At 33.8% G+C, this 14,313-nt stretch overlaps 1 long non-coding RNA gene across 1 annotated transcript; it reads left to right on the forward strand.

Moving 5' to 3' along the window:
• Positions 1-538: 538 nt before the first annotated feature.
• On the forward strand, positions 539-2,747 carry LOC145603004 (uncharacterized). Its single transcript, XR_014104657.1, has 3 exons — positions 539-814; positions 1,869-2,034; positions 2,462-2,747. It is a non-coding gene; the product is annotated as an uncharacterized LOC145603004 (long non-coding RNA).
• The last annotated feature ends 11,566 nt before the right edge of the window (positions 2,748-14,313 follow it).

Consider the following 14,313-nt stretch of genomic DNA (forward strand, 5'->3'; position numbering starts at 1 on the left):
GATTTTAGGCTTATTCATTAGTTCAAATTAATTAATTAATTAATTAAACAAAGTCCTTTAGTCATTGGTTAGTTTTTTAAGACTTATTTACAAGCACAAGTCAAACCATACGGTTAGTTTAGTCACATATAAGCTATGCACAAGTAAGAGATGCACAAGTAGTCAAGTAGTCCCAACCTGATGCAATGAGTTTGCAACCTAACCATGGCTCTAGTTCTCTATAGTTCACGGATATGGGTTAAGTCAAAGAGGGTCCATGGTTATGTGTCCGGACACTACTACAAAAATTAGATTAAGAAACGCAAAATACAAAACGGTTAACAGAGATAGGCGTTCTCTGCAACAATATAGAACGTATTTGTAGAAGAGGCGTTCTATGAGTTGATGAATATAGAACGACTCTTATAGTTGACCGTTCTCTATTATTTTTAGCAAAAATAAATAAATTATTAATAAATTATGTTAAACAATATACAACAGTGCACTTGACAACTGTTTTGTGTATATTCATTATTTTATTTTTTTTTTAAAATTGTTTAATTTTATTTTGTAGAGGGATTAGAACTTTGCCCTAAAAATTTAATCAAAGGCCACTGAAATTCTTCATCCGCCTATATCAGTTTTACATCTATTATTTTCAGTCTAAATTTCATTTTTTTACTCCAAAAATGAACTACAGGTATCGTCTTCTCAAATTCATCAAGTCTGCTACCTCCGCGTTGAATCGCCAACACTGTTCCTCCACAGTGCACCCCACCACCACGACTGCACCTTTGCGTGCATCACCGCACCAGGCCACCACTGCAATATCAAGGTATGCCTTTGAATTTTCTTCTCCTTCGACTATACAAATTTGATTAGAAAATTGTAGATCTATTTGAAGTGTTTATTGAATTGAATTATTCAATTGAATTGTAATGATGATAAATCAATCATAGTATTCCTAAAGTTTCAGAAGTTTTAGTCGGTTTTTAGGTAGATTATTGTTCTAATTTTAGGAAAAATTTTCAATTGGTTTTTTGGAACGCAAAATTGCAGTAATTTCAATCAAATTACACTTAGATTTTCAAATAATCCAATTTATTTCATAACCATCAAATAGATCTAAGTGAAATTGATCAAACCTAGGTCAAATTTAGAGCCCCTGATTGATACATTTCTCGAATTTTCTGAGGTCAAACAAAAATGGCTATAAATGGACAGCTAGTTTTTGGTTGTCACAATCGAAACGAGTTCGTTCTTATCAATAATATTGATGAAACGATGATATTGATAGTTTCTTTAACCATTCACGAACTTTGTTTTGGTTATAGAGTAATGGGTTTTGCTAGAATTCGGAATATAAATTTAATTCGACTACATTTGCAGTTAATTGAATTGATTTAAGCTCTTGATTGTAACTTTCGATCGGTAATTTTGTAGGTTAGGTTAATTGATTTATTTTTTCTTGTTGAGAACGAAAGTGATAATATTATTAATCAAAAAGAATCAATTATGTTACATTAATCTCCGCTAAGGTTTGCACGCCTTGCGGGAAGGAATCCAAGAACACTAAACGGAAGCGATTAAGATCAACTTGATTGTTGTGCAATCAAGACCCCCCACCTAGCTGCCAACACCACACGCCCATCACATTTAATTTCACCCTCTGTACAACCATTACAGGAAGCTGCCCGTCCTCTCCTCTTATAAAGTTATTTTTTTTTCCATCTGATTTTGTTTCCATTTTAGCTCATAGATTATTGAACTTGTACCAAATTTGACTCAAAAATTCTAGGATATATTTAACTTGGTTTTTTCTAGATTTTTGTGGGTATCTAGAACTATGAGTTAATCTTTTCTTCAATGTAATTTTGGTGTGATTACAGGTGACATATATGTGAAAGACTCAATTGAGTGGACATGTATATGTCAGATTTGTGGAGATGAAATAAAATGTGATGGAAATAGTGAACCATTTGTTGCTTACAATGAATGTGCATTCCTACTGTGTTGAGCTTGCTCCGAGTATGAATGAGGCAAAGTAAATCAAAGGTAGCTAATTTGCCTTTTTAATGGTTGTGTTTCATAATTCATTTTACTAGATATGATTTCTGGTATTTTCTTTGATGTTGGAGACCAATTATTACTCGTTTTTAGTAGGCTGAATTCTCCCCTTTTGACTTTTTATAATATTAGATCTAGCTGCTTTGAGATAAATGTTTCATTTTTTATTGTTATGTTCATGCGAATTTTATTAGTATCATGCTTTTTCATTTGGTATGAATGCGTAATTCATTCTCTAATTGATTTCTCCCTTGGTTTTTTGCATTTTTCCCATATAGTCTTTTATATAAGCTTTTACTTTTAAATTAAAGAATATATTTAGAATTTTGTAGTAGAACTTTTTTTTTTTTTTTTTGATGTTGGAATTATTTTTATTCAAATAAATGTTCACTTATATCTTATGTCTGTTTTGTAGATTTACAACTATCAAAGAAAGGGGGAACATCGGGAAAAGAAGAAATAAGAACGATTGATTGTCAATATTTTTGTTTAATTTGTACCTCTTGTCATGTTTTATTTTCACGCTAAATTTATTGTAAATATTTATTTTAATTATTGATATATTTAATTATTATTTTAAAATTTCAAATTCAATATTACTGTAATTCGTTATTTAATTTGTTTCCTAATTATTATAGCAAGAAATTAATATACGGTATTTCTGTATAAAATACCGTATATTAGTGTTTTTTTTTTTTAAAATAAGGATTGGAGAACGGTTATCTGACTTGACCGTTCTCTTTAGTAATGCTATATAGAACGGTCAAGTACACTAACTGTTCTTTATTCCTTCTTTATTTTCTGATTTTAGTTAGGGAATAGAGAACGGTTGGGTGTGATGACTGTTCTATATATTTGAGTTAATAGAACGCCTCCATGAACCATTCTATATACTTTATACATCGCTTAGCAGAAGAACGGTCCTGAGGCGTTCTATAAAGCCTATTTTAACAGTTCTATAAAGCCTTTTTTGTAGTAGTGGGATGCATCGCGCGGAAGCCTAACCGTGAAGGGTTGGCGCGTATGGATGGGACCCCGCAAGTTAAAAACTTGCTTCCATGGTTTGATGGATTCACAAACTTGCATGTACCCGTCGTTGCCAGGAGCGTTCGATTGGGCAGATGAAGCGTGAACCCCCAGAGGGTTATGTCCATATGTAGAACACATATAGGTTTCAGAAAAGTGAGAAAAAGCCCAATCAGGAAGTAGAATCGAGCCAACAGTACTAGAAATGGTCAAAACAAGAAGGCAGAGTTCTGGCTCGGTATTGGAAGAACTTGGCGCCAGACTAAAGGGACTGTCGCTGAAAAAGAATCCCTGTCGCCAAGCGACAGAACTATCGCCAGGTGACAGAAGCTCTTTACAGGCGACGGTCTCTGTTTTCTAGACGCTAGTTCCTACATGCCTCAGCAGGTATCTGTGTTCTTAGAATTTTCCAGATTTCGCAGTATTATTTCGATTCTAGTTGTGAAAGAAATTTCTCAAATTTCCTACATGTAAAATCCTAGGTTTTTTACTCATTGGTCTATCCAATGAAGACTTTTTTATGCATATGACAATAATGTTAATCAAAATTACGCACATGAAGTACTTAGAATTTTTCGAGTCTCATCCGTTCATTCTAAATAATTGCCAAAATAAATTTCAAGAATTAAAATAGAAACTCCCCAGTGGAGTCGCCAAAAACCTGTAGGGAATATTTCAAGCACTATAACCCCAAGCTTGAACCCCACTGTGATCATACACTAAAGTATGGTGGCGTTCCAAAGGGAAGAAAGCTAGAGCAAAAAAGTCGCCAACAAGTTTTAGGAATTTATAAACCCAAAACGATCTAGAAGATCATCAACTCCATAAGGTCTTGAACCAAATAGGGTTCGGGGATGATGGTACGAATCCAATCTACAAAAGAAAGGACTCGCCCTATAAAATAGGCCTCTACTTTGTTCTGTTCGTATTCATGTGCGCTTTCTGACTAACATGCCACTAGTAGAAAAATGTAAAAAGGCACCGCTCAATTGCCACCGGTTTTTAAAAACCGGTGGCTAAAATAGAGGGAAAATGGGCGGGGATAGTATTGCCACCGGTTCAAACCGAACCGGTGGGAAAAATATTATTCACAACGGTTCAAAACCGGTGGCTTTCTAATATAAAAAAAAAAACCGGCCCTTATAAACCAATGCTATGAATTCCACTCTCCACTATAAGCCGCTCCACTTATAAACCCTAGCCTCCTTTTCTCTCCCCTCTCTCCTCCTTTATTTCGATCTGTCTCTCTCTCCACTCCCTTCTCTCTCCTCTTCCTTATGTCTCCTTCTCTCGTCTCTCTCTTCGATCACCTCTCTCTTTCACTCTCGTCTCCTTCTCGTCCCCTCCTCCTCTTCTTTCGTCTCTCTTTTTAATCTCCCTTCTCTCGCCCACCACTACCGCCGCCGCACTACCACCAAGTCCGACATCAACAGCAGTTTTTTAGTCGGTCGTCCTCCCTCGTCATTGTTCGGTTGTCGTTAGTCGGTCGTCCTTCCTCGCAAGCTTCCTCGTTAATCAGAAATTTGAGGTTGGTGTTTTTGAGATCTTTAGTTTTATGCTTTAGTTCAATTATTCAATTTAAATCTGTAATTTCGAAATGGTTGTGGTTTAATTTGGTTGTTGGTGGCTGTGGTTTAATCTGGTTGCTGGTGGTTGTGGTGGGTTGTTCCAAATTAGATCTGTAACTCGAAATTGTTGCATGTCTTGTAGATCTAATTTGGGTTTTTTTTTCCTTTTTTTTTTTGAGTTTTGAGAATTAATTATCAAAATTAATTATTGTTTTTTTTAACAAATATCAATATTAATTATGTATTTCGGTTTATACTGTTTTTATTGTTTTTAGATTTCGGACTTTTTTTTTGGAGGAATTCGATTTTTTTTTTTTTTTTTTGAGTTTTAAGAATTAAATAAGCCTGTTAAGAAACATGCTTTTTTTTTTGGTTCTATATTACCAGATTTTTTTTTGTTCTATAATATTTTTGGGTTTCAGAATGTTAATTTACTTTGGGATTTTAGTAATTTTGGTGTTCAAATCTGATGCAGGTTTACTTTCACATGGCAAAAGGATTTAAGATGTTGATTTTGGTGTTTTAATTCGAAGTTGTAGTTTTTTTTTTTTTTTTTTTTTTTGGTAAATTGTAAATACTGTAATAATTATTTGTTTGATATTAAAATGTATTATAGAACAAAATTAATACATTTTAAGGATGTTTGTGATTATTACCAGATTTTTTTTTGTTCTATACTGTTAAGGAATGTATGTGATTATTAATATCATTTCATTATGTTTTTAATATAGTTGTATGCTAAATTTTAAGTGATAAAAGAAAAAAAAAATAATTTTTTTTTTATTTTTTTGGGCACTTTTGGCACCGGTTAACCGGTGGCAAAAGTAATGAATAATTTTTTTAAAAAAATTGGGTGCCTCTTATTGCCACCGGTTAATACTTATTTTTGCCACTGGTTTTGAACCGGTGGCCTTGCTTCGGAGTATTGCCACCCCCAAATAACCACCGGTTCAAAACCAGTGGCATTGGGGGGTTTTGAACCGGTGGCCAATTCATATTTTTGCCATGCAAACATTAGATGAATCCTAACCTGCTTATCTATGTTGGTTGAATATTAATGCTCAAATAAAACTATTATTGGCGATCACTTGAATTAAAATCATATTAACCTAAACCAAATTATTAATTATCTTATTAAGCGGTATTCCAAGTACAAATTCCCTTTAAACATGCATAAAAGATGTGATCAAGCAATAATGATAAATATAAAGCAACATAATAATAATAATAATCGTAATAATAATCAAAATCATGATAAGGCATAATAAAGCTTAATAATAATAGCAAGATCCTAGGCATGATACTAACAAGATTAATAATAAATCCTAGTATGTCACTGAGCAATAAAGATCAAAGCTTTAAACCTAACATGGTACTCACATGCTAACATTATATTAGAAATAATAAAAGGCACCCTAAACATGATTCTAGAAAGCAATAAAGAACATCCTAACATGATACCAGGAATTAATAAATAATAAACATGTTTTCGACAAGAATAAAGCAATGAGATTACATGCTTTGAAGCCTCGTACCTCTTTCTAATAACAAAATACACGCGTTAGTAAACTTCAATAAAAATAATAAAATTAAAGAATTAAATTAAAGAAATTAAAAGAAAGAGTTAAAAAGTTTAGACTGGATTTGGGACCAAACCCTTAGAAATTATCAACCTTTCACGTCTAGGGCGAAGGCAACTTCGAACTTGGCTAGGTGATTCTAAATCTTGTGTATGCGGAATTGTTTGTAAAAGAAAACTAGCTTAGAAAGAGAGAGAGAAAGAAAGCATATATTTCTCAAGAGAGAATAGAGAGAATTGGGTGATTGTGAATGAATGAAAACCGAGTTTCGGGACCCTATTTATAAGGAAAATAATCCGAAAAAGTATAGAATTTGATTAGGAATAAAACTACATGCTGTCGCCAGAAATACACGCTGTCGCGAGGCGACAAGGTCTGTCGCCAAGCGACAGTCTGACTTGGACGCGTTTTTCCACGCGGAATCCGATCTTTAACCAACTTGATCTACGGAATCCGTACAGAAGATAAAACGTATTTTCAAAAATAATATAATAATAATAATATTTTTTTCCAAATAAAAATTCATCTTAAAAATAATTATTAAATCTAATAATATTAGAATTAAAAGGAACCTTCTAGAAACTTCTTGAAATTTATAATTAATCCTAATAATTTTAGGAATAATAATTAACATTGGGCCCTCCTATAGATCATTGGGCCGTATGTAAATAATTAACCGGGCCCAATTCAGCATTTTGGCCATAACTTCCTCAATATTCATCGGAATTGGGCTTATAATATATCGTTGGAAAGGTCTTTTCAAGCCCCATCCAAATACACTATTACTGTACCCTTATCATGAATCAAACTAAACTAGATTGGACGTTTTCATAAAATAGAACAGGTTTTCAAAAACAAAAAGAAGAGTTTTAAATAAAAACTAACCGCAACACTTGACTTTCACACTTTCACCTCATTCGATTATGGTTCGACGTGAAAGGCATTCATCACTGGGTTAGGTTTTGGGGAGACACAATTGGGTGTCTACAACCCGGCTGATCCTGCCGGGTGTTTCTCTGCGAACCCTTCGGTAGAAGGATCTTTGTCCAGTCAAGTATTGCGGCTGCCTTCTCCTTGGGATGTGGAGTTGGTCGCCTGTCTTTTTAGCCCGACTTCATCCTCTCAACTTGAGGAGTCTTTTTAGCCGACTGACCCTTGGTAGAGCCAGCCTTGTTTTTGTTGATCATCTCCTTGATTTCACCCTTGAAAATGTTCATGAATTTCATGAGCTCCTCCTGGGTGACTGGAGCTGATCCTCTGGACGTCTGGGTTTCCCCTTCTGGCCGCCCAGGGGGCCTGCTTGTACCCCCCGGGCTTGTATTTCGTTTCAGCTGTTCTCTAGAACGAATGTATCTGGAAATAAATGGGCCATCCTCGCCCACATGCGTTTCAACTTGGTCATCATCATCCTTATGGTCAGTGAAGACCTCCGGCTGAGGAAAATTTGAGTTACCCGGTTGAGTATTCGGCCGTTGATTGTTGGGATCAAGAAGTGGTACAGATTCTTGAACCATCTTTGAGGTACTCTCCCCAAAGACGGCGCCAAATGTTTTGGGTGTTTTTGTCTCTAGGGAGAGTTACAGCTCAAAGACTGGTCCGGCTCGAGTTGTACCTGGAAAAACAACTTAGACTTCGGGTGGTTGGAGCTCCGCCTCCGAAGATCAAGTTAAAACTTGAATAAGAGAAAAAGGTGCGAAAATTTATGTGGGATCTTCTCGAATTCCGAGATTAGGTGTTCTTTGATGAGAGAGAAAATGGGTGTAATACATGATGGAATGTGTCCCCAAAATGGGGGTATATCTCCCTATTTTATAGGATCATTGGGAAAAGTGTGCCTTCTTAGGTCACTCTGATGTAGGTTTGGTGAGCTGCGCCGCAATTGTGGCTTCCTCGGGAATTGGGCCTTGAAGGCCACAATTCTACTGACTTATCTGAGGCTGCCACGTGTCAGCTTGTGAGTGGCCTATGGTGACATGTCCAGTCTTGACACGTAGACCTCTTTGATTGGTCCATATGTCTTGGGTATTTTTACCCTAAACAGGTCTACTTATACCAGGAATGAGTTCGGGACCAAGGGTACTAAAATAACATTCCCTTTAGGGGGTGTAAGGAATATTTCAAGCATCCCAAACTTAAACTTCACTGTGATCATACACTTAAGCATGGTGGCATTCAAAGGGAAGAAAACTAGAGCAAAAGAGTCGCCAACAAATTTTTAGAACTTGTAAACCGTTCACAGGGTGAAGGTTACACCCCTACACGATCTTAGAGATCGCTAATTCCATAGTGAACATGACTGGATATTGTTTTCTTCAAGAATAGAGCAATAAGACTACATACTTTGATGCCTCGTGCCTCTTTCTAATAACAAAATACACGAGTTAGTAAACTTCAATGAAATATAATAAATTAAAGAATTAAATTAAAGAATTGAAAGAAAAAGTTAAAGAGTTTAGACTAGATTTGGGACCAAACCCTCAGAAATTATCAACCTTTCACGTCTACGGCGAAGGCAACTTCAAACTTGGCTAGGAGTGTCTAGATCTTGCTATTGCGGTTGATCAAGTCACTAGAAGAAAAAATTCTATTTGTAGCGCCCTATTAGTAACTGACATAAATTTTATTAGTCACTGTAGGGAATATTTCAAGCATTACCCCAAACTTAAACCCCACTGTGATCATAAACTTAAGCATGGTGGCGTCCAAAGGGAAGAAAGCTAGAGCAAAAGAGTTTCCAGCAAGTTTTAGGAACTTGTAAACCGTTTATAGGGTGAAGGTTACACCCCTTAACGATCCAGGAGATCGTCAACTCCAATAGCTCTAGAACCAAGTGTAGACATCTACTTTTGGCCTCCTGTCCCGACACGAAGTGCAATGACGATAAAAAAAAAACCATCTTCGTGTTGGGTCAAGTCACAATCTGGATACATATTCTTTCTCAATGGAGGAGCGTTTAGTTGGAAGAGTGCTAAGCAAAGCACAACTGCTGATTCTATAACTGAAGCCGAATACTTGGAAGCCAAGGAGGCAGTTTGGATTCGCAAGTTCATTAGGGAACTTGATGTTGTACCCTCTACCAAGGGTCCAATAGAGCTCTATTGTGACACAATGGAGCTATTGCTCAGGCTAGAAAGCCACGAGAACATCAGATGGTGAAACATGTCCAGAGGCGATTTCACATGATTCGAGAATGGAAGTCAGTGGGTGAAATCATAATTTACAAAGTGGGAACGGATGATAATGTAGCCAATCCACTCACTAAACCTTTGCCTCAAGTGAAGCACAACAAACACATTGAGGAAATGGGAATCAAGCATGTCGTGAACTGGCTTTGATTTCCTTATTACAGTGTTTTAATTAAATTTTGGACAATGTTAATGTAAAGCACTATGATGAACCCTTCGGTTTTGGAGTAATTAAAATTTTCATGCAATTTAAATCACTCCGTCTTTGTTTAATTGTGGTTTAGAATTAAAAAATGAGTCCATTTTATTTTAAAGAATATTTAAAATAGGGTAACAAGACAATGTCTTGGATAAAGAAACACCTATTAAGTGAACATTGAATATTTTAATCGAAAATTATCCCTAATCAAAGTCATTTATTTGTGGACGATTAATGAACATTAGAGATTAGTGTGTAGTATGATTTATAGCATCGTTTCTTGTGCTATGAGGATATAAATCATTTGCACAGGTATTGGTTTAGAATTAAATAATGACTCCATTCGATTTTAAAGAATATTCAAAATAGGGTAACAAGACAATGTCTTGGTTCATTAGAGCTTTGATTGGACATTAGGACAAACTTAAGAGGGGGTTACTAGGGTGAAAAATATCAGCCTCTTACCCTTTGATAGTTGTCGTGAGAATCACTAGGAATGGGCTCAAATTGAGCTCACCAAAAAGGCCATACAAAGCTAGGATTCAAGTCTTCCCTTTTGGGCTTGATTGAATGATTACATTAGCTTAAGAATGGGTTAAAGAAAGCTAATAAACAAGTCTATCTTAATCTATTTATTCATGGAAGTTTTAAGGCAAAACCCGACCTGTAAATAAATTCTAGTTGGCCCGAAACTAGATTAGGAAAGGAATGTTACAAGAGGCGATTTGAAAGTATGTTTAAAAACAATAATATGGATTATATTATTGATAACTCAATAATAGTATAAATAGTAATTACAATAATAATAATGAAAACAATAATTTAAATTACGAAACAAAATGTATATAAAGTTCGTATTTCACGGAATAGCAATATAAAAAGGCGATATGCGAAACTAATAATATTATTTATTTATAATGACCTAATTAATAAAAGGACATTATAATGATTTTTATAAATATAAATTAAAAAAATAGTTTATAAACAATATCAATTTGATAAACGAGTTGACGGAAATCACCCAATACCACTTTATTTATCGATATTGATACAATTGAACGTAAAACGTCTTAAAAACTCTAAAATCATTTTATACATATAGAATTGACAGTACTCAAGGAATCACCCATGATGACCTGTATCAATTTTAATTGGTTAAATATCTAAATTGACACTTAAACTTAAGGAATCACCTTTTAAAGCTAATATCAATTCAGACAAGTCAAATATAGTTTGAAATGATTAAAACTCAAATATAGAAGCTATTTTAAATACTGCCTTTTAAATGTATTGTCAAATATTATAATTAAGGTTTCAAAAGCTTGGGATGACCCTTATATCAAAATAACGAAATCAACATTTTCAACTTAGAAATTGTTATTTAAATTAGAAATTAGGTTTACTAGGTTTAAATGCACATAATATAGTGGTTCAAAAATACGGGGCGTTACACAGCGAGATCCAAGGATTTGGTTCAATTAAGGTAAACACATTCATTGGTTATTTTATATTGTTATGATTCTAGGTTACATTAACCTAATATTTATTTGGTTCTAAAATAATTACACAGGCAGCTGCGGTGGGTACATCTGAAGGGTCTGGATCTTAGTCTTGCGCCGGGGTAAAGACTTCGTTTTGGTTTACTATGTCGTAGTTATTGAAAGAAAGGTCATCATTATATAATATTGTATTGTCATCTGCTGGAAGAATTTTGTCATAGTTTGGTAACAACAATTTTCATTTGGCATGTACTAATTTTAATTAACTTTTAAATTCTAAGTATGGTTATGGTAGTATTATTGGTAAGAACAATAATGTCGGAATTTAATTGGACTATTTTCAGTGGATTATGTTTTATTAATTTAGTATAAATAATATATAAATTTGTTTAAAAATTTATATATAATCTTGTTTAAAAATGAAACATTTATTTATAGACAATAACAACACACTAATGACAATATTATCTATATGAATGATATAATAAAATGAAAGCTCATAAAAAGGGATTAAAATAAATTTAGTATGTCGCTATTGTCATTCACGGTTGCTATATTAAAATTTATAGTTCTTTTTTTTTGTATGATTTAAGGACAATAAAAGATATTAGAAAGACAATAATAATTAGAAGATTAAAATTTATAGTTCTTTTTTTTTAACCAATACATTTAAATAGTACATTATGGTTTAAGGACAATAAAAGATATTGCACAGACAATAGTAAGAAGATATTACATTGACTATAGGACTAGTAATACGACTAACATAAGGAAAAACTGATTGTAATAGTTGCTTGATTTACCCAATACAATTATCATGATATGTGATAATATTTCCACCGCTAATGATGATCATATAAATACTAATAGTGCAAGTGTAATACAGCGATTCTAATAGATAATACGTATGATCTTTACCTGTTGAAGAACAACCAAAACAGATCTTTACTCCAGAGGTCCATTTGCTTGATTTTCCAAATATAGTTATCAAAAGAAGCGAACTAGACCACCCTAAAAGGTTTTTCAACCCCATGAGCGTTAAATACAGTAACTCATAGAGAACTATCACCTGCGCACACGATAAGCATTCTATCTCCATTTTCCAAATCATTCTATTGTACAAATTCTTCTCACCCAAAATCAATGTGTATATCCCAATCACCTTCTTCAGATTCGGGTTCTTTAGATTCGGGTCCTTGGTGGACCAATGTGGCGAGACACGGCTCGTGAACATTCCCACGATAGATCTCAATTCCGAAAAACCCATCGTTAAGAACGTTCCTAAAGTACTTCGGAAGACACTGCAAATTACATAAAATTTTTTTTTTCTAAAATTAAAAAATAGTGTTTAACCGTAACTAATTTGAATTTGAAAAGGAAAGAAACAAGTACATACCATTCTTTCAGTGTGAAAACCTTGATTCAATTGCACAATAATACTTGGTACCATGTTAGCCATGGTTATTTTGATTGAAAGCTCGATAATATAAGAATCAACTACGACGATTAATTTTTCTTATACTGTCATTTTAATGCTATTATGCAAAGAGGGTGTTCATATTTAGAATGTATTCCGCCATTCCAAAAAACCAAGTGAAGAAGGTGTTTGTATTTATAATGCTATTCATGATGCTATTTATGAAAAGAGGGTATTGGTATTTATTAATGGGATTTTGAGAAGGGTCGTCTAGGGAAACGGGATTAAGCATATCCAAAAAATACGTCGGTTCAAATACTGCTGAAAGGGTGCAAATAACCTAATAATAATGTTCTAATATATTGTCATATTAAATTACAATACCGTAAGATATATTACAATAATCTAATAATTAATATGGCCAGTACAATTACATAACCAATTATAGCAGTACAATTATGTTCAGTTTTTTTCTTTAACGATAATTCTATGCGTCATTTGATTTGATAATTGTATGCTCCTTTTTGCTTAGATTAAGATTGCTCTATTATATTCAGTTTTTTTATGTTTATCGTAATATGTAAAATCATTACACCTAATTTGCATTAAATAATTACTTTTAAACAACTTTCTTTCCCTACTTATCTTCCCCAAATCTATTTATCTTCCCAATATACATGTACTTCTTTTAATTTATTTTTCTTATTACCCGTGAACTCTCCATCCAAAAGGTTGCCAATTTTATTATGTAATTTATATATCTAATTTTACCAAGCAATTGTTAAACAACAACATGATGTCATTATTCGATGTCATTCATTCACTTGCGTACTTTAAGTGTAAAGCTTTTTTCTTGTGCAAGGTTAATTAAAATTAAAAAATGATTTTAGTCCAGTAAATTTGTAGTTGTTTAAGTGACAAGTTATAAGTCAACGTAAAATTATATATTAAAAAACAAATTATTATTATTAATATTTATAAAACTTAAAATACAATATAAAACATGTACTTATTTTTAAAAAAACAGTATTGAATTAATATAGAAATAATTATAGAAAATAAAATAAACAAACAAACCTATGGGGCATTTGCAAGATGGACCCTTTCCACGTTATCAGCAGAAAAAATGCGAACATGAAACAAGCCTCCTCCACTGTAGTAGACTTTCAAAATCTCCCCGGCCACAATGGCATTGTCTGTAACGAACGTATCCCATCCTTTAGAAAAGAATACAGTCACAGGCTGGGTAGAAGGAACGTCAGCCCCAAGGAGAGTCACATGCCATGCACGCCCCGTCTTCCCACGTGTAACTCTAACTCCATTTGTATAACGAGAAAGCAAACCTCTCTAGTCAGCAGGAAGCGCCTACACAATTAGAGTCGTTCCTTGAACAATAATACATGCAAGTAAAATAATTTGATAATAACATTCATTGAAGTACTTCTTACCATATGGTTCATCATGGAGTCCTTGTATGTTATAGTGGTGCATATAATCCCTTAATAGTCATCCTCCATTTGTTTGATTGATTGATAAGAGGAGAAGGAGAACACAAATTATAATAATGAGATTGTCTTGATGTAAAGGTAATGTATGCAAGGAACAAATAATCTATTCTTAAATAGTAAAGTGGATAAAAATAGGGAATACCAATAATAACAGATGATCATACATATTACAATGGGTGCAAGGAATTTTCGTCATAGATGGGAACAGTGAACATGGGAACAGTGAACATGGGAACACTAACCATCGGATTGCCAAGCATTGACAGTTTTCATTTTCCAGGATGA

Source organism: Chenopodium album, chromosome 21, assembly GCF_948465745.1.
Source record: "Chenopodium album chromosome 21, dcCheAlbu1.1, whole genome shotgun sequence".
NCBI classification, from domain to species: domain Eukaryota; kingdom Viridiplantae; phylum Streptophyta; class Magnoliopsida; order Caryophyllales; family Amaranthaceae; genus Chenopodium; species Chenopodium album.